General features: G+C 37.2%; 1 protein-coding gene across 8 annotated transcripts in view; it reads left to right on the plus strand.

The window, feature by feature from the left end:
• The window catches only part of UTRN (utrophin), a 496,689-nt gene that overhangs the window by 281,966 nt on the left and 188,845 nt on the right, over positions 1-25,878 (plus strand). The gene's annotated exons all lie outside the window — the stretch shown is intronic.

A 25,878-nucleotide genomic window follows, 5' to 3' on the forward strand; every position in this document is an offset into this window, starting at 1 on the left:
AAAAAGGAAGTGTTCCTTTTGTAAAATTCAGAAGAGGAAGAAGAAAATAAAACTTCTGCAATTCAGAAGCGAGTATTATTAACGTCTTTTCCTATTTTATGCCACTCTTCCTTTCTTTGTGTATAGATATTTGTATGAAGCATATTCATACAAATTTGGAATCATGTTTTATATAATACTTTTTGCCTTTAAGGATATTGGTGTTTTACTCCTCATAACAGTATTCTGTACACATTTTTATATTTCTTTATTTTAAAAATCATGGTTTTTTTTTAATGGCCGTGTTAGGTATCCCATTGTATTTTGTGAACTGGATAACTTTTTTTCTGATTTTGACCTTATAATGCTGTGATGGATTCTTTTTGTCTAAATCTTTGACTGTATTTGATTGTTATTTTCTTGTTAGGATGAGTTCCTGTAAGTGGTTCTGCTGGATCAAAGGTTATATACTGCCAGGTGGCTTTCCAGAAAGGCTGGAACATACCTTAATAGTGTATGAGGATATTGGCCCTGCCATACTCTTGCTAGTCTTGAATTTTATAATTTTAAAATATTTGTCAATTTGATAGTTTTATACTGAGTCACTGATTACTTATAAGAATTTTTTTCTTACTGGCCCTTTGTCTATGACAAAATTTTAATTTCCTTTGAGCTAGTATACATCTGTTTGATGTTTCAGCACCTGATCAACATCTCTTTGATGTTAGGGAATTCAAATTACTTGGGAAGCAATTCTGTCATTGAAGTTATGAAGTAGTTTCCAAAGTATTTGAGAGCAAAATTGCAAATCTGAGTCCCTACAGTAAAAAATTTTTGACATCTTTTGAGAAAAATCAGACATTACAATGATTTATAAAAAATGTCAATTCACAGATTTGTTAGTTCCCAGAATGAAAATAGAAGCTACAAGGGTAGTCTCAGCATTATTTGAATAATTAAAATTTTCTGGAGAATTCACTTCTACATTTTCAATTAATTCTGAAAAGATCTAGTCCACTTGTGACACAGCAGTAGTATCTCAATATTCATATTCTCATTCAAATTTAAATAAATAAAATATGTTTGAATTAAATGATTCCAGAATATGAATTACATCTACTTCGGCAAAAAAACAAAATCACTCAAGTCTGCAAGTATTTTATCTGAGCCTAGCCTCTTGTAATTTTATGGAAGGACCCACTCATCACAGTCAACCTTGCCTCCCCTCAGCTCTGTTGCTGTTGAGCAAAATTCTCCTGCCATGAAAAAGTCTTTCCAAGTTCCCTGTGAACACAGGATTTCCCTTTGACACTGGCTTGACATTACCTTTTGGTTCTCAGACCTGACTGTATTGCCTTTATTCCAACTCATAGGACTTACTCAAGTCATCATTTATTTCTGACAGTTATATTCAAATCAGCAAAGTACAAACTTTGTAACAAAAATGGATTTTCCATACATCAAAATTCTATAGCACGTCTGTCAAAGGTTTGCTATATGTGGAAAATCACAGCCTTGGTATCCAGTAGTGGCATGTAATACATAATCAGAAATATTTGATGAAATAAATTAGGCTAGAATATCCAATTGCTAAGCAGGGCACTGATAATAGAACTTCCCTTGCAGTTTCATTGTTAAACTCTGATCTGTTCAGATCGGTTCCTACTCTTCTTTTATTGCCACTGAATGACTTTTGCCTTATCATCAGTTTGGCAAGAGATAACCTGTCAATTACTTGTAGAAAATTACTTAGAAACGAATCAATATTCTATTTATCGTAGCACCTCTACTTTAGAAGGCTACAGTCCCACGTTTCTTATACCTAACCCCCCAATTCTTTCACTGTAGTGTGGACACCAGGTTTTGCCTTCCATCTTTTATATCTAATTCCTAAACTTTGTACTAAGAATGAAGTAAGAAATCTTCATTTTCAGATTTCATTAATACAGATGCAGGTTAAGGTAGGTTTCCTGACATTGAGGATATTTAGACATTAAACAGAAGAAATTAGTTTGAAGGTTTCAGACAGCTTTTATTCTCATTTTGGATCTCCCTTTTCTCTTCTTTGTAAATGTTTGCCTTTGTGAGTTGCTAAAAAGAATAATTTTCAAGTTATAGTCCTGTTTTAGTAGTATTTAAGTTCACACTGCAATGTTTCTTTCTTGGAAAGCTAACATGGAATATATTTTGAGATTTTTTTTTCATGTCTTAACATTGTAATTGTAATTAAGGGTATTTGATTGTTTGAACCTAATAGAAATAAGTTCTGATTGTACTTTCTCAACCTGAAATGTGGCAATGATCAGAGACCATAGATGAACTTAGTTTCATTCAATATTATTTATAAAACAGTGTTCAACATTGGGAAATAAAATAACTGATCTCTTTGCTATTTTGGTGTGATGACATCATCCTACACAAAACACACTTCAAATCATATGCCATTTATACATGCACAGATGTAACTGCTAATACAAACCAGAAAAGAGGGAGAGACAGAGCAAGAGTGAGCTAGATGGTGTCTAGGGCATATAATAATTAGCATTTTTAGTAACAACATCTGTTGCTGGCAGTATTGTAGGAGAAAGCAGTCATTAAAATTAGCTGATGCTCAGTTTAAGTGCCACACAATGTACTGACATTTTCAATATTTTTACTAGTTTTGCATTTTCTCATTCCAATAAATTCGTGTTTTGAGTTTGTTTGAATGCCTTGTATTATATTAAAATGTTCTTCAGATCCCTCCAAATTGATTGGGGGCTAAAGCTTGTATTTTCAGTGGGTCAAAGTAGCATTGTTCCAAATTGTTACATACATTTATTATCCAACACCTTGGAGTGGATTTCTGAGTTTGATCCTACTTGATTTAGGTCCTCTCTCTGAGTTAGAAATTCCCCTCCAGCCTGCAACACAAATTTCCCCAAATCGTATTCTCTAACAGTTATTGAGGTTTCATTCTGGAATTCTTATTTGAGGTTTAAGTGTCAATATGAACTTTTAAAATTTAGTGAAGCTTAAGTCAGTTGGATTAGTTTGACAGGTAACCTATTGACTCCCGACCTGTGATTCCTCACTTGTATGGGGCGTGTTGCCCTCAAGCCATGGATGAACCCCTCTGAGGAGGAAAATGAGGGGCTTCTGCTCCACCATGTGGTGACCTTGATCTTTTTGTATAGTCTTTGTTTTCCATCTGTTTGCTAGTTTGGTAGTATGTCAAAGTGAAAAAGGAAAAAGTCTTGTTTTCTCTTCAAAGATAAAACTCGCTAGTGAATCAACATTTGAATCATATACTAAGATACAAAACAAATTTAGAGTCTACATAATTGTTCATGAAAATAAACACAGAATCAGAAATTATGTTTCTGGAAATAGTTTGATAAGCTGAAATATTTCCCACTTTTGTTGGTCCAAACTGGGTATCTGTCAAACCTTCTCTGGGAGATATTAAAATGGGTACTGTGAAAGTTGTTTCTGTGGTCCAGTTTGGAAAATTCTGCAAATTATGTCCTCCTTTGGTGCCCCATGATGCACATTATATAGTCAAGGCTATAAAAACTGCAGTAAAGAGGGCGCCTGGGTGGCTCAGTTGATTAAGCAACTGCCTTCGGCTCAGGTCATGAACCTGGAGTCCTAGGATCAAGTCCCGCATCGGGCTCCCTGCTCAGCAGGGAGTCTGCTTCTCCCTCTGACCCTCCACCCTCTCATGCTCTCTCTCTATCATTCTCTCTCTCAATAAATAAATAAAAATCTTTAAAAAAAAAAAAACCTGCAGTAAAGAAACATACTGAACTTGCTCATCTCAATGGTTTTCAAACATTTTTTTTTTCCTAAGCCAGTTTTTGTTATGGAAACCAGTTTAAGAAATGCTGATCCAGTCATCCCAAAGTTTAACTTGCTATTTATGTTTGTCAAAAGTTGCAGAAAGAGCCTCTAGGTAAAGGCTAGTTGTCTGACTTGTAACAGGCTTTTTGGCTCTTTGTGATTCTGACAACGTCTTCATGGCAGAATTGACTCCGAGGCTTTATTAGTACCCTTAGAGATGGACACAGATGACGTCAGAATTCACAAAAATCTGCTGTATAAAGCACAATGAATTTATTCATTTGTATTGGAGGATGTCTTCCCCAAAGACTGGGATGCCCATGAACTTAAATAAATATAACTTAGAAGGTCAGAGATAAGTTGGGAGAATTATTGGCAAGATTTAGACAGGATAAGGACAGATGACAAAGTCACTGTAAGTTGACCTTATTCACGGTTGGGACTTTCCTAGTTTTAACTCTGAAGTCCCCTCATCCTGAGATACCCAACAGTTCCAGACAAACCAGATGGTTGGTAACTTCACTGCCCAAAGCACACCTGCAGTGGCTTCTTGTGTTGCCTACATTTCATTTTTCTCTCCCCTCACAATTTGTGATGGTTGATGTTGTGTCAACTTGGCCAGGCCATAGTACCCAGATATTGGGTCAAACATTATTCTAGATGTTTCTGTGAAGGTATTTTTTTTTAGGTGAGATGAACATTTAAATTAGTAGATTTTTTTTTTCTTCCAAATTTTTATTTAAATTCCAATTAACATATAGTGTAATACTGGTTTCCGGAGTGGAATTTAGTGATTCATCTTACACATAACACCCAGTGCTTGTTATAACAAGTGCCCTCCTTCATACCAAAAAGAAATAAAAAGCATCCAAATCAGCAAGGAAGAAGTCAGACTTTCACTATTTGCAGATGACATGATAATCAGTAGACTTTTAGTAAAGCAGATTATTCTCCATAAGGCCGGTGGGCCTCATCCAATCAGTTGAAGGCCTTAACAAAGAAAGACTGACCTTCCTAGACAGAATTCTGCCAGCAGATTACCCTCAGACTTGAACTGCAACTCTTCCCTGTGTCTCCAGCCTGAGAGCCTACCCTACAGATTTTGGACTTGCCAAGTCTCTGCAGTCATATGAGCTAGTTACTTAAAATAAATCTCTCTGTCCTCCTTTCCCTCCCCCTCTGTCTCTCTCCTCTCTCTCTCTCTCTCCACACACACACACACACACACACACACACACACACACACACACACATTTTGTTGGTTTTGTTTTTCTGGAGAACCAGTACAGATGTCAAGGACTGGTTACCAGATTTTATTCTGCTCTTTTTCTGTGTTGGCCACCATTTTTTTTCTCAGACCTTTGTTTTTTTAGACACATTAGTAAACTTGATTAAACTATTCTCACTTCCACTAGACCCAAGGGACAGGAATTCACTTTCTTCTTCTTATGATTCAAATGTAATTAATTTTACTTTTGAGGGCAATTTTCCTGGGAGGTATCTCTTTTGTCACTACTATGAACCAGTTTTTTAATACTGAAAGTCCACAGCAGTGGAACTAAGCAAATTTTACCTACAGAGAAGGATTTGTGATACTTAATTGTTACCAGTCTCTAGCTCTGGGATATATCTCACAAGGCCAAAGTCTTACAAAGAAAGAGGACAGTAAATATTAAAATTCTGTTTTGCTTTCTTAAACAATGTTTAGGGAGAATGATTCTGTGGCTCTGTTTGGTAGCCCCTCTGATGTTTAATCATTTTTGCTCTCAAATATTTTTTGTCAGAATCCAAGCGATCTTGTAGTTAAACTCATTATTTTTATTTCTTATTAAAGACCTCTTTTTTTTGTAAGTAGTAAGCCCAGATACCCAACACATTACCGTTCTGAAGGACATGAAGCTTAAAAAGGCCATCACATTGCGTGCCAAAGCCACCACTGAAAGTTAGCAGGGTCTGCTTAGGATTCTAAATCTTGCTCAGTCCCAGTGAGACTGAATTGAGCGAAGATTTAAGTAAATTCCTCAACTCTTTTAAGAAAATAAAGTGTGGAATTACACGATAGAGGAAACTCACTCATTTTTTGTTGATTTCAATTGAAGGGGGTCCACAGAATACAGTGTAATAGAGAAGTTTTGAGAAAACACTTAACTTTTTCTGTTTTGGCCTTATTGAGAGAACATGAACCCAGTGCTGCCCTTCTCACTGGAGCCTTGTCCTTTTCCTTTTCTCCCACCCATCCTAGGAGACAAACATCATTGTATTTTCAAAAGTCAAATTTTGGATTTTCTTCTCCTCTGGGGAAGATAGGCAGGCGGACAGGTAGGCACACACACGTGTGAACATTTTCAAGGGAGAGAAGAGTTTGATAATGATTTTGCTATTGGAGCAGCTTTAGTAATGACTCTTGGGAGGGACTTTGTGTTTCATAACGACACAGCAGGGCAGTTAGGCTGGATTATTTGCAAGGAATGAGATAAACACAGTTTTGAAAAGTGAATATTAGTAAACAGCCCTAATCTGTGAGAGTGTCTCAGCATTGATCCCCACCAGGAAGGCAGATGCATCCGTTTCGTTCATTTATTTATTCATCCATTTCCAGATTCATCCATAGTACCTGGAGTACCTGGAGTACCTGCTGTGGGACAGGCACTATTCTAGAGCTGAGGACACAGCAATGGGCAAATCCAACCAAAAGGCCTGCCTTCTTGGTGTTCACACTCTAGCTAGGGAGTTGGGGCAAGGGCTGTGATGTGGAGAGAGCCCCGTTCTTGAGTCGTTGGACAGACTCTTCATACTTGCAAGTTCATGAGCAGTCAGTTCTGGTTACCCTCAATTGTGTTTGGAAGAATAACAACAGCTGCTGTGGGAGATATCTTTGCCCTTCATAGAAGCTAGAGCCACATCGGTTTCCCATGTATTGTGAATATTAATATTGGCCAACTGTTTTATAAAGGATGTAGGTTTGCAGAGAATTTTCACCAAAGTATCATCGGAACTTTACAAAAAAAAAAAATCTTATGAGAGCTCATTTAAGCTATAAGTGCAGTCATAAAATAACTGTCCAGAAATGGCCCTTTCATTGTCTAAATGGTACCAAGAGTGACTTCCATCTGCTTTGTATACTTTTCCCTGTGGACAATAAATGGATTGAAAGTTCTCTATGGAAAGCACTAAATTAAAGCTTAAAAAAAATGACAGAGTAACTCTGTTAATGGCATTTAAAAAGGCTTAATGATCAAATGAGGAAAACAACATGTATTTTCCACAGTTAAGTCCACAAGCTGTTTTTTCATCCAGATGTTGTAAACTCTTGATTTGATGGTGTGCTTGAGCTTGTGGATTACTTATGAGCTTGGGGTTATAGAAGGAGTATTAGAGGCAGAAACCTGAGAAAGAAACTTACAAAAATGTGTGATAAGATTTAATCATATTTTGTAAAATAAAATATATACATACATACCATTAAAATATACATGTAAATATGCATACAAATGTATTTAACTTTTTTTATTATGTTAATCACCATACATTACATCATAAGTTTTTGATGTAGTTGTTCCATGATTCATTGTTTGCATAGAACACCCAGTGCTCCATTCAGTATATACCCTCCTCAATACCCATCACCAGGCTAGCCCATCCCCCCACCCCCCTGCCCTCTAGAACCCTCAGTTTGTTTCTCAGAGTCCATAGTCTCTCATGGTTCGTCTCCCCCTCCGATTTCTCCCCCTTCGTTTTTTCCCTTCCTACTATCTTCTTCTTCTTTTTTTTTTTTTTTAACATACAATGTATTACTTGTATCAGAGGTACAGGTCTGTGATCCAACAGTCTTACACAATTCACGTATGTATTTTTTAAAACACTATTTTCTTTATTCTGACTATTGCTACTAAAAGTACTTGTCAGATTGTCACTAATTTCTCTCTGTCTCCCACAACCTGAATACAGTAGGAGGAATGGATTCTCTTGTCAGGAACCTGCGTCTTTTTCTGTTTTTCTGAATTTGCAATAATGTCTTAGCACTAGAAGTACTCTTAGTATTGTGCTTTGCCCATTATTATTGTTTTTTAAAATTTTATTTTTAAGTAATCTCCACACCCAACATGGGGCTCAAACTCACAACCCCAAGATCAAGAGTCACGTGCTCTATGGACTAAGCCAGCCAGGCATCCTGCCCATTAATAATTTTTAAATGACATATAATGTATATGTTTTTATTATTATATAAAGTAATCCCCCCTTATCTGTGGTTTTGCTTTCTGGGGGTTCACTCACTTGCGGTCAACTGAGACAGATGATCTTTCTGAGACAGCATCAGAAGATCAGTAGTAGCCTAATGCTATGTCACAATGCCTGTGTAATTCACCTCATGTCATGTTATCCATAGCGTTTTGTCATCTCTCATCATCACAAAAAGAAGAGTGAGTACAGTACAGTAAGATATTTTGAGAGAGAGAGAGAGACCACATTCACATAACTTTGATTATAGTATATTATTACAATTGTTCTATTTTATTACTAGTTATTGCTGTTAATCTCTTATTGTGCCTAATTTCTAAATTAAACTTCATCATAGGTATGTATGTATTAAAAAAATAGTATATGTGTAGAGTTTGGTATTTACCACAATTTCAAGCATCCCTGTCTTGGAACGTATTCTCCACAGACAAGGGGGGACTACCCTAGTATATGATATAATGCCATATGTAATGCTTTCTCCTGCTTCCAACACATGCTGTTTTCAAACGTGTTGAATTGAGATTCTTGGTGGTAAACAAGAGCATAAATTCAAATGTTATCTTTTTTCTTTGTTTTTAGATTTCTTTTTTTTTTTTTAATTTTATTATGTTATGTTAGTCACCATACAATACATCATTAGTTTTTGATGTAGTAATTCAAATGTTATCTTAAAACAGAATAGTAAAGCTTGGAGTAAAGATCCAGCAGATTCTAGGAAGAGCAAACAAAGGAGAAAAATGAGTGAAAATGTACAAAAGTTTCTCAGGATGCTCCCTGAAGATGGGCTGCTGAGAGGGTTTCTAATAAAGTTTTGAACCCAACCATTAAGTCAAATATGGCATTTTAGTCTCAGCTAATCTTCCAAAATAAGTAGAAATTCTAAATAATTACATTATTTTCTCAGATATGTAATATGGATTACATGCCAGTTACATATTCCTCATGCCAAATGAATGAATGAATGAATGAATGAATGAATGAATGAAGCAATGAGCAAATGAATGAAAGGAGCCTAGTTGTCAGCTTCCTTTGGTCTGTGGTGCTCCCATCCCTAGCAGATCAGTCAGGATGAATCCTACCAATTAACTCGTAAATGAAATAGTTGGAAGTGCTTCTGTACAGCACTGTGAAACGTGAAAAAGGATAAATAAATACTTTGGGCTATGGGATCTGCATAAGGTTGGAAAAAGAAACTCTTCCTAAGTTTGTTCCCCTACCGGGGAAGTTATTTCCATGATAATTATAGGAGTTTAGAAGCAATTTGGCCATTAAACAAATATAACTTCTGGCTTTCAAAATATGAATCTTTAAGAAACCTGAACATTCTAAAGGCATTCCAAATTAGAGTGCTTTATTTCCTTTGATCAAAGGCTTTGCCTTGAGTGGTATAGATAACAGACCCTTCTCTCCTGGTGTTTATGTAGAAGGGTGTAAAATATTTGGTAGAGAAAATACAGAAAAAAAATACTAAGTTGTTATAAAATATTATTACAAATCAATTGTAAGTGTTTTAGTATGTGAAAAAACTTGTAATTGCTAAGAAATAAGTTGTTGAAGGATTGCCCCAAACTGGGAGATCTGTAGTTTCAGTGAGGCGTCAGAATATATATCTTACAAAATTGCACACTTCTCAGTGGGGCACTTCCAGGAGTCCTTTTCTTTACTATTTGGCCATAAAATGTATTAATTCAGGTTTTCAAATGTATGGAGCTAATCTTTTAATTAGGAGCCTTGATAAGTATTACTCCTTCTGACTAGGTAGAATGTTCTCATTAGGAGTCATATGTCTCATTCCTTTGGTTGCCAACTCAAATACTACTGCTTTTCTCCAAGCTTTACTACTCTGTTTTAAGATAACATTTGAATTTATGCTCACCCCAACTGCTTCCCCCTGTCGACACCTAGCCTCGCAGTGTCTTTGTGCTCACCCTGTGCCCATTCCCACCCTGTCATTGTCATCCTGGTTAGTTTCCTTGAATTGTGTTGACTCAAACTAAAACCCTCTGAATAGTTCTTGATTGCTCATTTTTTCCACCTACCTTATGCTCCATCCCTGTTCACACCATGTCAGCAGGTGCATTGGCCTCTGCCCCCAAAGTGTATTCTCCATGAGACGATTTCTCCTGATCTTCATTGCTAATCAGTCAACACCATACCATTTTAACTGGACAAATGTACCCATTGAGTGTTCTTATTGCTTCAATAATTATGTCTCTTAGAGTCTACTCAGCAGCCCCAGTGATCTTTTAGAAACATAATCAAGTTATGTCTGTTCTCTGCTGAGAATACACTAAAGGCTTCCAATCACACTTAGAGTAAAATTCAAACCCTTTAAGCTGTCCTACCAGGTCCTGCATAATCGGCTTCCATTTGTCTGCCCCTCCTTATTATTTTTTTATAAAAAAAAATCATTCTTGTTCCCCTGGCCCACCACATTTGAGCCACACTGACCCCTTTCCTCTTTCTTGTAGAGGTCAAACTCATTCCCACCACAGAACCTTTGTACCACCGTCCCCTCATCCTGAAACAGTTTTTACTGTGATCTCCATGTAGTAATTCCTTATTAGTAGTTGCGTGGGGCCCTAAGGATGTACGCCATTTTATCCTGTTTAATTCATTTAGCTTGAACTAGGTCAGCAGAGGGCCATACAGCACATAATGGTGAAATTTTGAGCCACTTGAGAAATTATTGACTCACCACTTAAATAATTCTCATAGTTAACTATAATTAACATTGTTATTTAAGAACTACTTAAAAAAGCAGGGTTTAGGGCTGGAATTTGAAGACAATTTACTGGATATCTTCAAATAATAAAAATGAGTCACACACAGGAGAGAAATAACTGTTGGAACGTTTTTTTTGGAGTAAACCACAAGCCATAGTAATTTGCGGCAACAAGCATTGTAATACTAATCACAACTGTCAATCACTTATGTTTGTTTCTTGTTTAATCATGGCTCAGTGGTGGCTTTGGAAGTTTGTGTTTTCTCTGACAAGTTTTTCTTTGATAGCCTTTTAATTTAATTTAATTTTTTTATTTTAAAAATTGAGGTGAAATTCACCTTACATAAATTAACCAAATTGAGCATCTCTGATGGATGTTAAATTTTGATTCTCATCTATATTTCTACAGTTATTTAATATCCCTTAAAAAGACCCAGAGTGTCTCATCCAGTGTTTGAAAAGAATTTTTTCATCTCCCCAAATCATATGCCCACTGGCTCATTGGACAAGCTCTCTGAAATTGACGCCAGGTCTGCTCTTGTAAATTGCAAGCCTGCATTTCTCCTGCCAGGTTCTGCTCCAGGCGCAGGTGGGCTTCGGCGCAGCCAACCCACCACGGCACTCTACCACCTGGTGAAGAAATCTGTTAGGAATATGAGAAGACTCTTTGTGGCTTTTATCGATTCTCAATCCACTATCGAATAAAGTTCCATGAATTCAATTCAGACCCTGCATTATTGATTTTCAAGCAGAACCAATGCCATAATACTGTTGCACTGTTGGTTACATTCAGGATCAATTGGAATGTCTCTTAAGAAATTAAAGGGCAATTTTCACTGGGATTAGATAGGAATGTGTTTTGTCTTCCATCTGTCTACAAGTTTTAAGTTCTTAATGATTTAATTCCTCTTTTGGATGAATTAGATCCACTCTATCCCTACTCTGACGAATAGAAAGGGAAACATTCTCTAGTATGCAGATGACATGTTTAGTAACACAAACTAAGGATATTTAAAATCACCCACTGATCCAGCTATTCAGTACTGTCATCAATTATTTTAAAACCATCATTGTGATTTCACTTGATATTCCTTGTATTGAAAGTAGTATAATTGGAAGTCTGAAAAAGCAAGTCGTCTCAGTTTGGTACCCAGGTTTGCATTTGAGACCTAATTCCTCTTACTAGCATTGGTAAGGTACTCTTAAAGCTGGACCTACTGAGGTTATGTTTATGAAGGCTGAGGCTGTGAGTGTCGGGTTATATTTGCTTTGAACATCTTCTAGTCTAAAGTCAGGTGGCCATGCATTGTGGATGAACTGTAGGAATTTGATCACTCTTGGATTTGTGTGAGAGGGAACTCAGCTGCCATACTTTTCAGGCCATCTTAGGAGAGTTGAGTTGGACTTCTCTAGGAATTCATTCTTTTTATTCAGCTCCTCATACATGCCCATCAGCCCTGCTTTACATGGTCAGGTTGTTGAAGCATAACCACTTTGCATTTCATAAGCTACTCAGAGTTACTGTTCTACTAAGGAGTATACTTGCAGGGGAGCATAATCTCAAATTTATTGCCACCCACTCAGGACCATTCAGAGCTTGCTTAACAATTTAGGGAGAATTGTTTGACTTAAGTGGTCCAACCATTCTCCCAGATGACCAAAATCTATCCCCAGATTTAGCAGACCTTTGGGTAGTCTTTGACTGAAAAGTGTTGGTTCTCTAAAAGCTTGCTTTGATTTAAATTGCACCTGGGTGTTTTAAGAAGAGAATACACATGAGTGTTAACACACTTGCATTGTAATTCAGAAGATGTATCTTTTTTGCAAACTAAATTAAAAGGTTATAGCGACCATTTAGAGAAACCATCTGTCACTATTTTAAAGTCATAATTAGGATGATAATTTTTAATGTCATTGTTAGACGTTGGAAAAGAAAAGCATTAGGACATCAATTGGAGGTTCTCCCCCTTCTCTGTAAGGCTAATAGTTCAAAATTTGGGGATCTATCTGACTGAAAATTTTTCTTTCAATTTTTTAATTATATTTATTTTTTTATTGTTGATACTGCTAGCATAATGTCTTCTTAGAGATGTGATATCCCTTGCCAAATATTTCTTCAATTATAAGAATACTCTGTGACAGCCAGTCAATTTGAAATTTGAATTTATATTTCTGTGTATTAATTACGTAAATACAAAACACAGGAAACTACTAACTACACTTTAGTTACGGACTAAAAAACTTTAGAATTGATTTCAAAATCCATTATGCTTCAAATAATTTTACTAGTCAATAGTTAACCATGAAATTAAAAAAAAATGCCATTTCAATTTTCTTTATTTGTTCAGTTATTCATTCCTTTGCAAATATTTATTTTTGTGCCTGCTATGTACCTGGTACTATGAAAAACTTTGCTCACTTCTTTTCCTTTGTTATAATTATTTAATGTTTGAATATTAAAATATTTTATGTTTATATGCTCTATTAGTTAGAACTAAGTATGATGCTGTATCACCAAACACAACAATAATAACAGCCCCCAAAAAGTCAGGATGCACCAAATTATGTTTGATTTATACTCAGAAATTTAATATGATATATTTAGATGCAATATTTAATAAGGCGTGTATTCCATCAGAATTTATATTCTTTCAAGAAGAATCATTTTTCAGTTGAAAATTAAATTGACCATGCACAACTCTTGATAAAATTAAACTATTTCATCTTTAAAAATTGAACTATTTGATTTTGACACTTAGCAAATAGTCCATTATATTAGATATAATTGCTTTGTGATCTTAAGGAGTTTAAAATCATAAATGACTCTCTCAAGGTCTTAGTAGTGTGTTAGAAACTTGCTATCTATACGATTAAATAAACACAACAAATTCATATGAAATTGGTCCACCATACACATTTTATTTTTGTGCCAATAGACTGGTCAACTTTCAGGTTATTATTTTTTTAATCAATAAGTAGAAGTATAACCACAATTTCTTATTCATTAGTAGAGTACAACTGCTTTTTAAGCCATTAGGATTATTAGGCATTTAAGCAACGCTTTCTACTTTAAATGATGCAATTATCATTTGAGAACTCTGCCTCTCAATTTGGTCAGTCTAGAAATGCAACCCATTATAGGATGAAGTAGAATAACTACTTAATGAGGCAGAATACAACTTTACAAGCTCTTAAACCAGAAAATGGGTGAAGTCCAGTTTACCTTTAAAACTGTTTGGTGTCTGTGTGGAAAAAAAGTGTTAATGTGCCTCATAAAATTTCTCAAGAAGTATGCAATGATGAATACATTTTTTGTTCTACATGATTTCTTTCAGAAGAGTTCCTTTAATCTTTGTAAAGTTGCCCTGAAATTTGGTTGAGATTGTCAAAATGTACCCAAGATTCAAAGTATCTCACTTTTACTACATGTTGCATAGAGTCTGGAGAAGGCAAAGTTAGATTGACTCTAAAGGGAAGAAGAGAACATAGTAAATGATTTCTTGAGATCTCTCCCAATCCTGAGAATGTGATTTTGTGAATTGAATTAATATTTATGTTACAATTGAGTTAGAAATAATGAAGCATTTGAAAACCTTGTGGCTGATTAAAATACTAGACCACTCAGAAAGGCCATTCAGTGTCCTAAAACAAAGGTCTTTAAACCTGGGCTAGCTTACCACATGTCTTGTATAAGTGTGGACTTCCCTTGGGCCAGAGTTCTATGCCAGATATCCTGTGTGCCTATATGAATGCATCTATCTGCCTTTCTTCCTCCCTCCCTACCTTCCTCCCTCCCTCCCTCCCTCTTTTCCTTTCCTTTCCTTTCCTTTCCTTTTCCTTTTCCTTTTCCTTTTCCTTTTCCGTTTTCTTTCTTTTTCTTTCTTTCTTTCTTTCTTTCTTTCTTTCTTTCTTTCTTTCTTTCTTTCTTTCTTTCTTTCTTTCTCTTTCTTTCTCTTTTAAGAATGCAAAAGGAGTGTAGTATATTGAATTCCTCTTATATCATTGGTTTACTTTAGTCTCCTGCTTATATTGAACCTGGCTTATTTTGGGTTAGCTTGTGAATTTAATGAGATCATAACACATTGTGATGGCCATGATTGCAGAATGGAAAATGTCACTACTACGTGCCAGTTCATTTAAATCATTTTTAAGTACCCACCTGTGTTCTGAACTCTCCATTTGAATTTTATTGGCTAATACGTTTTTGCTCCAATTTCGGTTCCTTTAACTCTTATACTTCGGTAAATTAATCTGGGAGCATGTGCTGGTGCCCTTTCAGCTTCTGTTCTTGTTCTAATAAAGGCCCCCTCTGCTTGATGGGTAGACATATAGGCCTTTCTTACTTTAAAAATCAATTTGAAAAAGCGTAGTTTCTAAAGGGCAAGAAGAACCGTTAACACTTTAAAACATATTATTTGGGCGGTGTTCAATTTCTGCTGTCATATCCTGAAATGTAGTGAATGAGAAATTGCATCCAAAACAATACTTTTTTTTTTTTTTAAACTACGTTTTTCCATCTTTTGTGCATGTCTGCTTCTGTATTTCATGGAAGTCTGCCTTCTCTGATAGAGGTTTGGTGAGCTGGGGACTAAGACAGCTCTGGAGATTAACCTTTCTGCTTTAGATTGACTACCTTTTTCCTTTTAATCCTGCTGCCCTGTTGGTGACATTACCATGAGAATGAGGAGGGAATAAGGGATTAGTGTCGAGAAGAATGCCAATTTTGAGGTCTGAAAAGGATACAAGGGAAGAAGGAAAAGGAGAGGAGTGGAAAAATCTAACTGGAGGCAGGTGAATTTGAGGTCTGGGATCCTCCTTCTTTTTGTCCAGAATATACTTAGGTTGGGCAGATGTGAGGAGATGCGTGAGTAGCGAGAGCAGCCCTGGTACTGCGTAATTAGGGTTGAAGCTTCAGTGCTTGGGCCAGAGCATGGCTCTAGGGGCTTCCTGAGGTTGAACTGCGTTACCTTGGGCAAATTAGTTAACCTCTCTTGGCTTTGGTTTCTTCATCCATAAAATGGGGAGACTGACAATCGTGCTTACTTCTTGGGGTTGTGAGGATTAACTGAGCAACTATAGGTAAAGTGCTTAGAAAATTCTTATTTATTTGTAGTATTCATTTTTAATAACTATTAGGAGTGGGAATAGCAATGTGGATGAGTTAAAAAACATGAATTGTGAATCATTTTAGAGAAAAACAGTTATTTCATTGCTAATGTGAACAGACCATAGTGGATCTCCAAAGAAACCTTGTACTTTTCTGATTTTGTGCCTCTCCTTTTGCCTAGAATGTCTTCCTCCTAGAAACTTTTGCTGATCCTTCAGGGCCCATCTCAAATGCCATCTTCCCAGTAGATTCTTTCTGATAGCTCCTAGTTTGCCCCCTACCTAGGGTTCCCATTGCACTTAGTTAATATCTTTAATGACACTTATCTCGTTAAAAGTAGATCATCTTTTCAACACTTGGGTGTCTCTCCTTGCTGACAAATGCAGACTCTAATAATTTTAATAATCAACATGTGTCATCTGTGTATATGAGACAGGTAGAAGTTGTTGACATTTGATTAGGAAAGGTACAGGATACTTCTTATGTTCAGGTAGGATTCTCTTAATACGTGAATCACCACCATGCCTTTTACCCTGTGTATGAGATCCCATTTTGAGAGTGTCATAAACACCTGCCTCAGGTCCTAGTAAATGCTCATAGGAACTGGCAAGCTGATCTGGATGGTTATGGAAGAGAAATGTTTATTTTATATCCTTCCTCCTTCTCCTCCTCCTCTTCGTGCTCTTCTTTCTCTACCTCCTCCTTTTTAGGGTATAGTTAGTTTATTTAAAGCTCCTGTTTAATTTTGCTCATCCATTTAGAAATTTACTTAATCTGAGTATAATTAGACTTTCATTCTTTTCATGAAGTATTTTATCACATTTTCATGAAATTTTAAGTAATAACCAGTTGAATATTTTGTTATAAACTGCTTATGTATACTTGTAATAATTCCTTTCCAATCTGTTATTGAATCAGTGTTTTATCTTATAGCAGATGGTGCCCTATAAGAAAAAAATAGTGTCATTATGACACTGAATTTAAGAATAATAGCCATATACAAATCTGTGGGATTGGCTGATAAGAAATATGTACTGGTTTATTATTCTTAAATGGCTTAATAATATATGTTTTGTTTTGATATCTTTACAAGCATATTAGAAATCATTTGCATTATAATGTTGTATCATCTAATCCAAGGGGAAATAATGCATGGACATTTATAGGCTTTTATTTATAAATGGATCATTTAGATATGTTTCCTCTCAAAGAGGAAATTTAGCTCTAGAAAACAGGAAAGAATTGTAGAAACTCCCATGTGCTTTGGAAAGTGACTTGCTCTCATACTGGACCAGTGATTGTTGCAGATTGTATCCATTTCACTCTGAGTCACCTCTATTTAAAAATTAGGTAACACTAATTCATATGAGAAGGAGAGTATGAACAACTCCATAGGTAGTAGTATATAACTGCGGTGCTGGTAACTGTCCTTGGCTTGGAATGCCAAATATGAGAGATACTGTAAAGAAATACCAAAGTGGTGCTTTCAATTAATCAGGTTTCTTCCAGAAAACTATAAAGGAATCCTCCATATAAACTTATTTTCTTGCTGGCTGTATTTTATCACCCAAAATAGTGGCTCTGTTGAGTAGAGAACTGGGCACACGGGTTTGGGTCTTGATTTTGCAACTTTCCTAGCTGTGTGAGTTGGGTCAAGTAATTTATGTTCTCTGAAACTCAGTTTCTTCATCTATAGGATGAGAAGGTTTTAAATAATTGGCATTACATTTTATCAATATGGAAAATATCAATAGAAATATTAGTAACATCTGTAAAGTTTGAGCCTATAAAGTCAAATATTATTTCAACAATTGTTTCAATAATTTAAGGAACTCATATAAAATGCACCTTTGAAAATCTCAACAGTGTTGTGTTTGTAAATGACGGTGATAGTAAGGCTTAGTATGGAAGGCTATTTTGCAAATAGCATTAAGTGATTCTGATTACCTATGACTCTATTTCATTCATAGATGGAGATAGATCCTCTTCAGGACACTGGGGAGGGTTTCTTTTAATTTCATTATGGCACACAGAATTTAGTGAAGAAAAGGTAGTTACCACTAAGTCAGGTCAGCTGTTTGAAATTCTTGGTGTAAACGGTCCTAGGGCCTTGCCAGCTATAGAAACAGGAAATGTAATTGCTTTCAATATTCCCAGCTCTGCCTTTGTTTTGTCAGTGTTTTACAGACTTCAAGATGTTTTTGAAAAAAAATAGAATTTATTCCCTTATTCAGCAACAGGTTAGATAGCACACATCTTGGGGAAATTATCCTGCATTGGTGGGGGGAAGAAAGATGTAAAGATGAAGGATACATGATGCCTTTACACTTGATCTTAGCCAAAAGGCCGAGAAGCGAAAAGCTCTGGAATTTTGGAGTGCAGATAATACTATATCGCTGAGGCAATAAAAGAAAACAAGTAGAATGAAATTATTATTGAAAGAGAAGTACAGAGTCTTAAAATAATTCAGACCTGGGAGACATTACTTCTAGTTGTGAAAACTGGCATACTGGTGAATGTTTCTGAGGTTGAGAATGGTGGGAAGGGGGAAAGGGCACTGGGGTCAGAGGCGGACAGTTTGAGTAGTGGCTTAGGAATGGGATGAAGCCAGTGTTGCCGAGGAGTACCTATTAAAAGGAGCATGGTGGGAAAATTAGAATGGAAAACTGCATAGTGGGAAAATAAGAGAGAGATAGAATTAAGTCAGATTATAGATTTCTTGGACTTCTTGCCAAAGAATTTGACCTTGGTTCTTTCTTTTTTTTTAAAGATTATTTATTTATTTATTTGAGAGAGAGAGAGAGAGAGAAACAGCATGAGAGGGGATAGGGTCAGAGGGAGAAGCAGGCTCCCTGCCGAGCCGGGAGCCCGATGTGGGACTCGATCCCAGGACTCCGGGATCATGACCTGAACCGAAGGCAGTCGCTTAACCAACTGAGCCACCCAGGCACCCGACCGTGGTTATTTCTAAATTTAAAGAAGTTATTCAAGTTTTCTGAGCAAGGGAATATATCACTGTGCTTTAGAAAGATGAATCTGGCCACAGTGTATAACATAGTCAGAAAGGTAATAGGCAGAAACAAGGGGGAGAACCCGTACGACACCATCATTAATAATTCAAACAAGAGTCAATAAAAAACTAAAGAATGGAAATGTCAATGAAAATCAACAGGCAGGGGCGCCTGGGTGGCTCAGTCATTAAGCATCTGCCTTCAGCTCAGGTCACCGAGCCCCACAGCGGGCTCCCTGCTCCGCAGGAAGCCTGCTTCTCCCTCACCCACTCCCCCTGCTTATGTTCCCTCTCTCGCTGTGTCTCTCTCTGTCAAATAAATAATAAATAAAATCTTAAAAAAAAAAAAGAAAGAAAATCAACAGGCAGTAGTCGATTTGGGTGGTTAGAATTAGTAGAAAATAGTGGTATCCGGTTACCAGGGCTGTATGCAAGAGGGAGACGGAAGAGGGCAGGGATGGCTGGGAGGACCATTACTAGGAGGGAAGTGAGGTGAAGGTTGGTTGGGGCTGGGCAGAGGGAGTAGCGGGAAGGGATGAGGATTCATGTTCTGAATTCATTGAGATTTTGACATATACGTCAGCGGTCTAGCCGGAGATGTCCAGCAGGCAGCCGGCAATATAGAATAAGCTAGTAGAAGAAGTCAGACCTTCAAGACAGCATTGGAATAAATAGCCCTGGGAACTTAGATTAAAAGTCAGTTCTTGATGAGGCAGTGAGTATAGATATGTTTTTGGCAGTGATTAAAGTAAACCAAATACCATGAGTAGGTTGAGGGAGTGAGGGGGCTGAGGGATTTCTTTTTAAGAAAGTAAGATAGCCAAACGTGTTCTCACCCTGAAGGAAAAGAGCCAGGACAGAGGACAAGATGAAAGATATGAGAGACGAAAATAATGCTTCTGAAATTCCATTTCAGTTCACCATGGCCTTGGTTAAAATTGAAATTCAGATGCTCCGGTGGCAACCAAAAGTGAATTACTGGATTGGTGATAAAGTCCTCATGAAAGTATTAGAATTTGTACCATTAGACCATAGACAGGGAAAAATTGATGAGATGCTCCTGGGAAGAAACCAAAGGATATAAATGAGCTTGAGCAAATAAACAAACTGAGTTTTAAATATAGAGCAGGCACAGTAAACTTCCATAATTCTGGGTCAACAGCGAGTTCCTTTAAACTGGGTAGATTTCTTACAAAAACTTCTCTTCCACGTTCGTCAGGTATTTCTGGTATCCATACGGGATACCTGACCTATGTGAAGCTGTGTAATTATATAATTTTGAGTTATGTTTTTGTGGTTTATACTTTCCATGGATAAATTTGATAGGATTATTTGTTGGTGAGGTGTTTCTTTGTATAATTGATTCCTTAGCCTACCTGACTTAGCCCCTTTGTTAGTTTTCAGAATGAAAGCTTGAACTTGGTTAAGAAAGCATTTGTTTATTTCTGGTTTGTAAACTATACCTGATGTAATGTCACTACCATGAAATTCCCTTGGATTTTTCAAGGGAGGTGGTTGAAAAGCTTGAGAATTTGGGTAAAGAAAGTGGTATGCTTTGTTCAGTGAATAGCTGCCAAATTTATGAGGAAGTGCAATCATGAAATGTTTATGAATTGATTTCATCTAAATATGTTCCCTAGTGACCTTTAATCCTCTGTTACTTGCTAGAATCAACCCTGTGCAGCATGAACAAAGCCTAAATGCACAGCCCAGCTAAGGGTCTTTCTGCTCCCTCTGGATCATCTGAATATACTCCATCTCCATTCTAGGTGTGCATATACGACAAAAATGATTGAGCAGCATTGAATGGCGCATCATGATTTTGAAACCATAAACAAAATTGGAGATTTTATAACACCAAGTCCTAAAACTGAAATGGGAAAAAAAATCCATTTCTGGCTGAAAACTTTCTGTTGACGCTGGGCCGAGTAAACAGTGTTCTCCTCAGACAGTATTTCTGTAGCTGTATCACAGATATTATGGCCTAACGGTGGCCAGGAAATAGTTCGTTTTCATTGCCTCAGGCTTAAAATAAAAAACCAAAACCAATTATGGAACTTTGAAAGTTACTCTTTAAAATATAAGTTAAGTGTTGGGTGTTTATTTAAAGAATTAATTTACATTTTTAAACTAATCTTACATTTTTACATTTTTTAAACTAGTCTCCCTAAGATCGCTCATCTTTTCAATTTGTGTTCCATGGTACTACAAAAATTACTTCACTAAATCTGAGACACCCTGCTTACAGCATCAGTAATAAATGTCCATTATTCTTAGCATGGCTTTCAGAAACATTTACAGATTTCCTGTCCACAAGGGACCTCTCCGACATCCTCTAAGACTGGATCTCCCTCTCAGTTAAGGACCGGGCTCTGGAAGTATCCAGCACGGTGTCCCCACCTCAAACATGTCATCTGCACTTTTTGCATTTCTTCTCCACCCTCAGGAACAAACTTAAGGACTGTATTTTATGAGAAGTTTGGCTTCCATTAGTTCAAAATAATTTCTCTTGGACAATTGGTAGTTTTGGCAACCATGGGCTTGTACATGGTGGCAGCTGCCTGGAAGGGAGCAGATGTGCCCCGGGGCTACTGCTCCCCAAGATCCTGTCGTGTTGTTCCCAACACCGAGCTGGTCTCCCGTGTACCATCAAGTGTGTTTTTCTTCTACACAGATCACTCTGCGCATATGGTACGGCATTTCAATTTGCAGCCTCTGGTCTGTTGCTTATGTCTGAGTAGACCATCACGGAACAAGAGTTGATTGACACAAATGAAACACTTCACGGTCCAGTGGCATGTGGTGGGGAAGAAGTGGGTGGGGTAGACTGGGGTGGGGTCAGTGTTGGCTTGTTGCCAGAAGAAGGGCGGTCGGGTGTGGGTGCGTTTTGTTCAAGAGCATCACGTCTGAGTGGTGTCATTCTCCCTGTGGAGACCAGAGATTTGTCCAGACTAAAAGCTGGTACAATTATTTGTCAGTTTACCCTCTGTTTCTTCCCATGGTTTCAAATAAAAGCCATATTTTGAATAATATTGTTAACTTTTATCTTTCTGTCTTTGGATTTGCAGCTCTCTTTGGTTAGTTTGGCTGTAAACATGACCTTTTTATTGTTGTAAAATACACACCATTTAAAATGTACCATTTTAACCATTTTTAAGTGGGCACTTCAGTGGCAGGAAACAGTCACAACATTGTACAAGTATCACCACTAGTGATTTCCAGGATTTCTGTATCCTCTCAAACTGAAACTCTTACCCATTAATCAATAATTCTTCATTTCTACCCCCACCTCAGCCCCTGGTAACCAACATTCTACTTTTATCTCTATGAAATTGACTACTCTGGATGCCTCATATGAGTGGAATTAGGCAATGTTTGTCCTTTTGTATCTGGTTTATCTCACTTAGCATAATACTTTCAGAGTTCATCCATGTTATAATCACGTATCAAAATTTCATTCCTTTTTTTTTAACATCAAACATGGAATATATTTATATTTATTTTACATGTAGCCACTAGAGGAATAAGCCTATTTTGAACCATTAGAGGTTATATAGATATATATGTATGTATTTGTAAAATTATATGCTTATATAATTTTATTTTTTTAAGATTTTATTTATTTGAGAGAAAGAGAGCATGAGAGGAGGGAAGGGGCAGAGGGAAAGGGAGAAGCAGACTCCCCACTGAGCAAGGAGCCTGACATGGGGCTCAGTCTCAGGACCCTGAGCCTAAGGCAGATGCTTAACTGACTGACCTACCTAGGCACCCTGCTTATATAATTTTAATAACAGGTATGCTATAAATTAATTGCTTTTGGTATCATATTGGCTGATTTTTTTTCTCTTTTTTTAAAATTGTGCATGTACACATAACATACAATTTACCATCTTAACCATTTTTAAATATACAGTTCAATGATATTAAATACACTTACATTGTTGTGCAAGCATCACCCCCATCTATCTCCAGACTTCTTTTCATCTTGCACAACTGAAACTGTACCTATTAAATAGTAGCCCTCCACTCGCCCTTTCCCCCAGACCCTGGCAATCACCATTCTACTCTCTGTCTCTATAATTCTGAGTACTCTAGGTACCGCATATAAGTGGAGTCATACAGTATTTGTATTTTTGTGACTGGCTTATTTTGCTTAGGGTGTCCTCAAGATTCATCCATGTTGGGACACTTGGGTGGCTCAGTTGATTGTCTGCCTTCAACTCAGGTCATGATCCCAAGGTCCTGGGATCGAGTCCCACATCGGGCTTCTTGTTCAGCGGGGAGCCTATATCTCCTCTGCCTGCCACTCCCCCTGCTTGTGCGTGCTCTCTCTCTCTCACAAATGAATAGATAAATAAAATCTTTAAAAAAAAAAGATTCATCCATGTTATGCCATGCATCAGAATTTCCTTCCTTTTTAGGGGTAAATAATAATTCCATTGTATGTCTGTAATACATTTTGCTTATTTATCTGTTGATGGATACTTGGCTTGTTTCTACCTTTTGGCTGTTATGACTAATGCTCTATGAACTTGGATGTACAATAAGTCCCTGCTTTCAATTCTTTTGGGTATTTATATAGACATGACTTTTTAATCAGATATGTTGTTCATCTCCCAAAGCTCTTGTTCCAATATATATTTCTTGTGAAATCTGTATGCATATAGCGTTCTTTCATTATCTGTACTACTGAGAGGAGGTTGATAGCCCTTGTCTTTGAAATGTGTACAGAACTCCAGTGCTAGAAACTTCCATCTGAAATCATTGGTTCCTATCCCATAAGAATTCCACCAGTTTCTTTAGAACTTCCAACATTTTAAGCTTTTCTTTGAGTTTTTCTCTGGTAGACATGCTTTAGGTAAAGCTCCTTCATTTATCCGTTGCTGTTGGAACTGCATTTTCTGGCTTACTAACTCATTATCTAAATTGAGTCATCTAAATAGAGGACCTAGAAATGTCCAGTTGGTTTTATTTTGGTTGGTGTGTTGAGATGGAGGACTCTTACTCTGTAATGAATCTGAGTTCCTACCCTGAGTGCTCTGAGATGTTATAGACTGGCTGAGTCACAAGCTTCACCTGTTTGGGATATACCATCCATCATTGTAGAGGAGCACAGCCTGCCTGGGAAGTGGGAGGATCTGGGAGCAGGACTGGTTCAACTAATCAGGACGCTAAGCTGGCTGGACGTTCTACCTGTAATACATCATGAATCTTTGGACTGTATAAATAAGGCTCTCTACCTGTTAAATTTGATTGATTACCATGCATATGGAAAACTGGTTGTTACATTTGTAGCTCTCTTTTTGAAGTTTTCTTTTTGCTGAGCATAGGCACTAGCAGCACTTCCTCCTATTTTGGGAGCTCTTTCCCTTTAACTATGAGATGCCAGTCTTCATTGCTTATCTTTAATTTTAATGTGATGTGTGGGCCAAGTTGTTCTGTATTTACTTATTTATTTCTCTTATTTTTCAAAAGGTGTTACATATGTTTAGTTAAAAAAACGTGGAAAGGTCGGGGCGCCTGGGTGGCTCAGTTGGTTAAGCGACTGCCTTCGGCTCAGGTCATGATCCTGGAGTCCCAGGATCGAGTCCCGCATCGGGCTCCCTGCTCGGCGGGGAGTCTGCTTCTCCCTCTGACCCTCCTCCCTCTCATGCTCTCTGTCTCTCATTCTCTCTGTCTCAAATAAATAAATAAAATCTTTAAAACAACAACAACAACAACAACAACAAAAAAACGTGGAAAGGATGCGCAATGAAACATTGTCTCCCATGAAACAGCCACTGATGCTAGTTTTTTGTGTGTCATGGAGATACTTGCTGTATTGCTTTTTTTGTCAAGTATAGCATATTACAGAATGGTGTGAAAGGATATATGGAAAGTATAAAGAATCATAATGAAAACAAGCACTCAGGAAAAAGTTATCGCTGGTCCTTCGAAGCTGTCTGTGTGTGTCTCCCTGGTGGACCTCTGTTCTCTTAAGAAGTAACCACTGTTCTGACTGCTGTGGTAACCATTCTCTGTATCCGGCAAGGATGCAGAGACACTGAATTATAACCGTCCTTGTTATAGACAGTATCTAAATATAGAGACACAGTCTTTTTAGCACTGATGAATTGTTCATTGTATTTTTTAACTACATTGCAGATGCTTCCATGTGATCACAGAGCTGTTCCTCCTGTGAGCTGAGACTTTGCTTCTCCCTTAGCCAGGACATGATTTGGATATTTGAAAGGCATTTCCACTTATAAGAGCACTTTAAAATTTAATACATTCATGTTATTTTGGGCATGTTGCACACCTGCTAATGCAGAATGGTGATTCGGAAAATGGAAGACAATTAAAAAATTTTAGAGCATTCAAAAATGGTGTTCTGATTGGAAATAGCTGCATTTATATATTATGGAAAGGATTAACATTCAAAAGGAGAGCTCAGCCTTGTTAATTTTCATGATTTGCAGGGTGCTTGATACATAGCAGGTTATTACTAAATGTTTATTGAATAGTACCGAATTGAACTCTCTGTCATATGCATACTTAAGTCATTCTGCACACCACTCATATTTTGTGCTCTGCGGGGGTGGGTAGCTTGAAGATTTGACTTGAGTTCAGTGTTTATCAACCTGACTATATGTCCTGTCCCCCAGTTGTCACCTCTCTTTGTCCCTCACTCACAGTAAGTATCCTAAGAAGACTTCAGGTCTCGTTTGGTCTGTGTGAGGCCAGAAAGAAGAAAAGAAGATTTATTTATTATCATTTGATTATTTTGGTTTTGGTTTTTCTCTCTTCATTTTCGTCCCTGTAGTTGTCCACTGATGTCCCCCAACCATAGTTGAAATGAGGCAGGGGCTGTCAAATCAGCTGCAGGGAGACTGCTTAGTCCTTGTCTGTTGCTGAACTCATATAACTAGCACTGCCTCCTTGGATGAGGATGGAGCCCAAGTTTTTGAGACTGCTTTACCAGAAGCAAAAACAAGTATGTGTGTGTGCGCGCCCGCG

Source organism: Mirounga leonina, unplaced genomic scaffold, assembly GCF_011800145.1.
Source record: "Mirounga leonina isolate KUSES-001 unplaced genomic scaffold, KU_Mleo_1.0 Mir_53, whole genome shotgun sequence".
Classification (NCBI taxonomy): Eukaryota; Metazoa; Chordata; class Mammalia; order Carnivora; family Phocidae; genus Mirounga; species Mirounga leonina.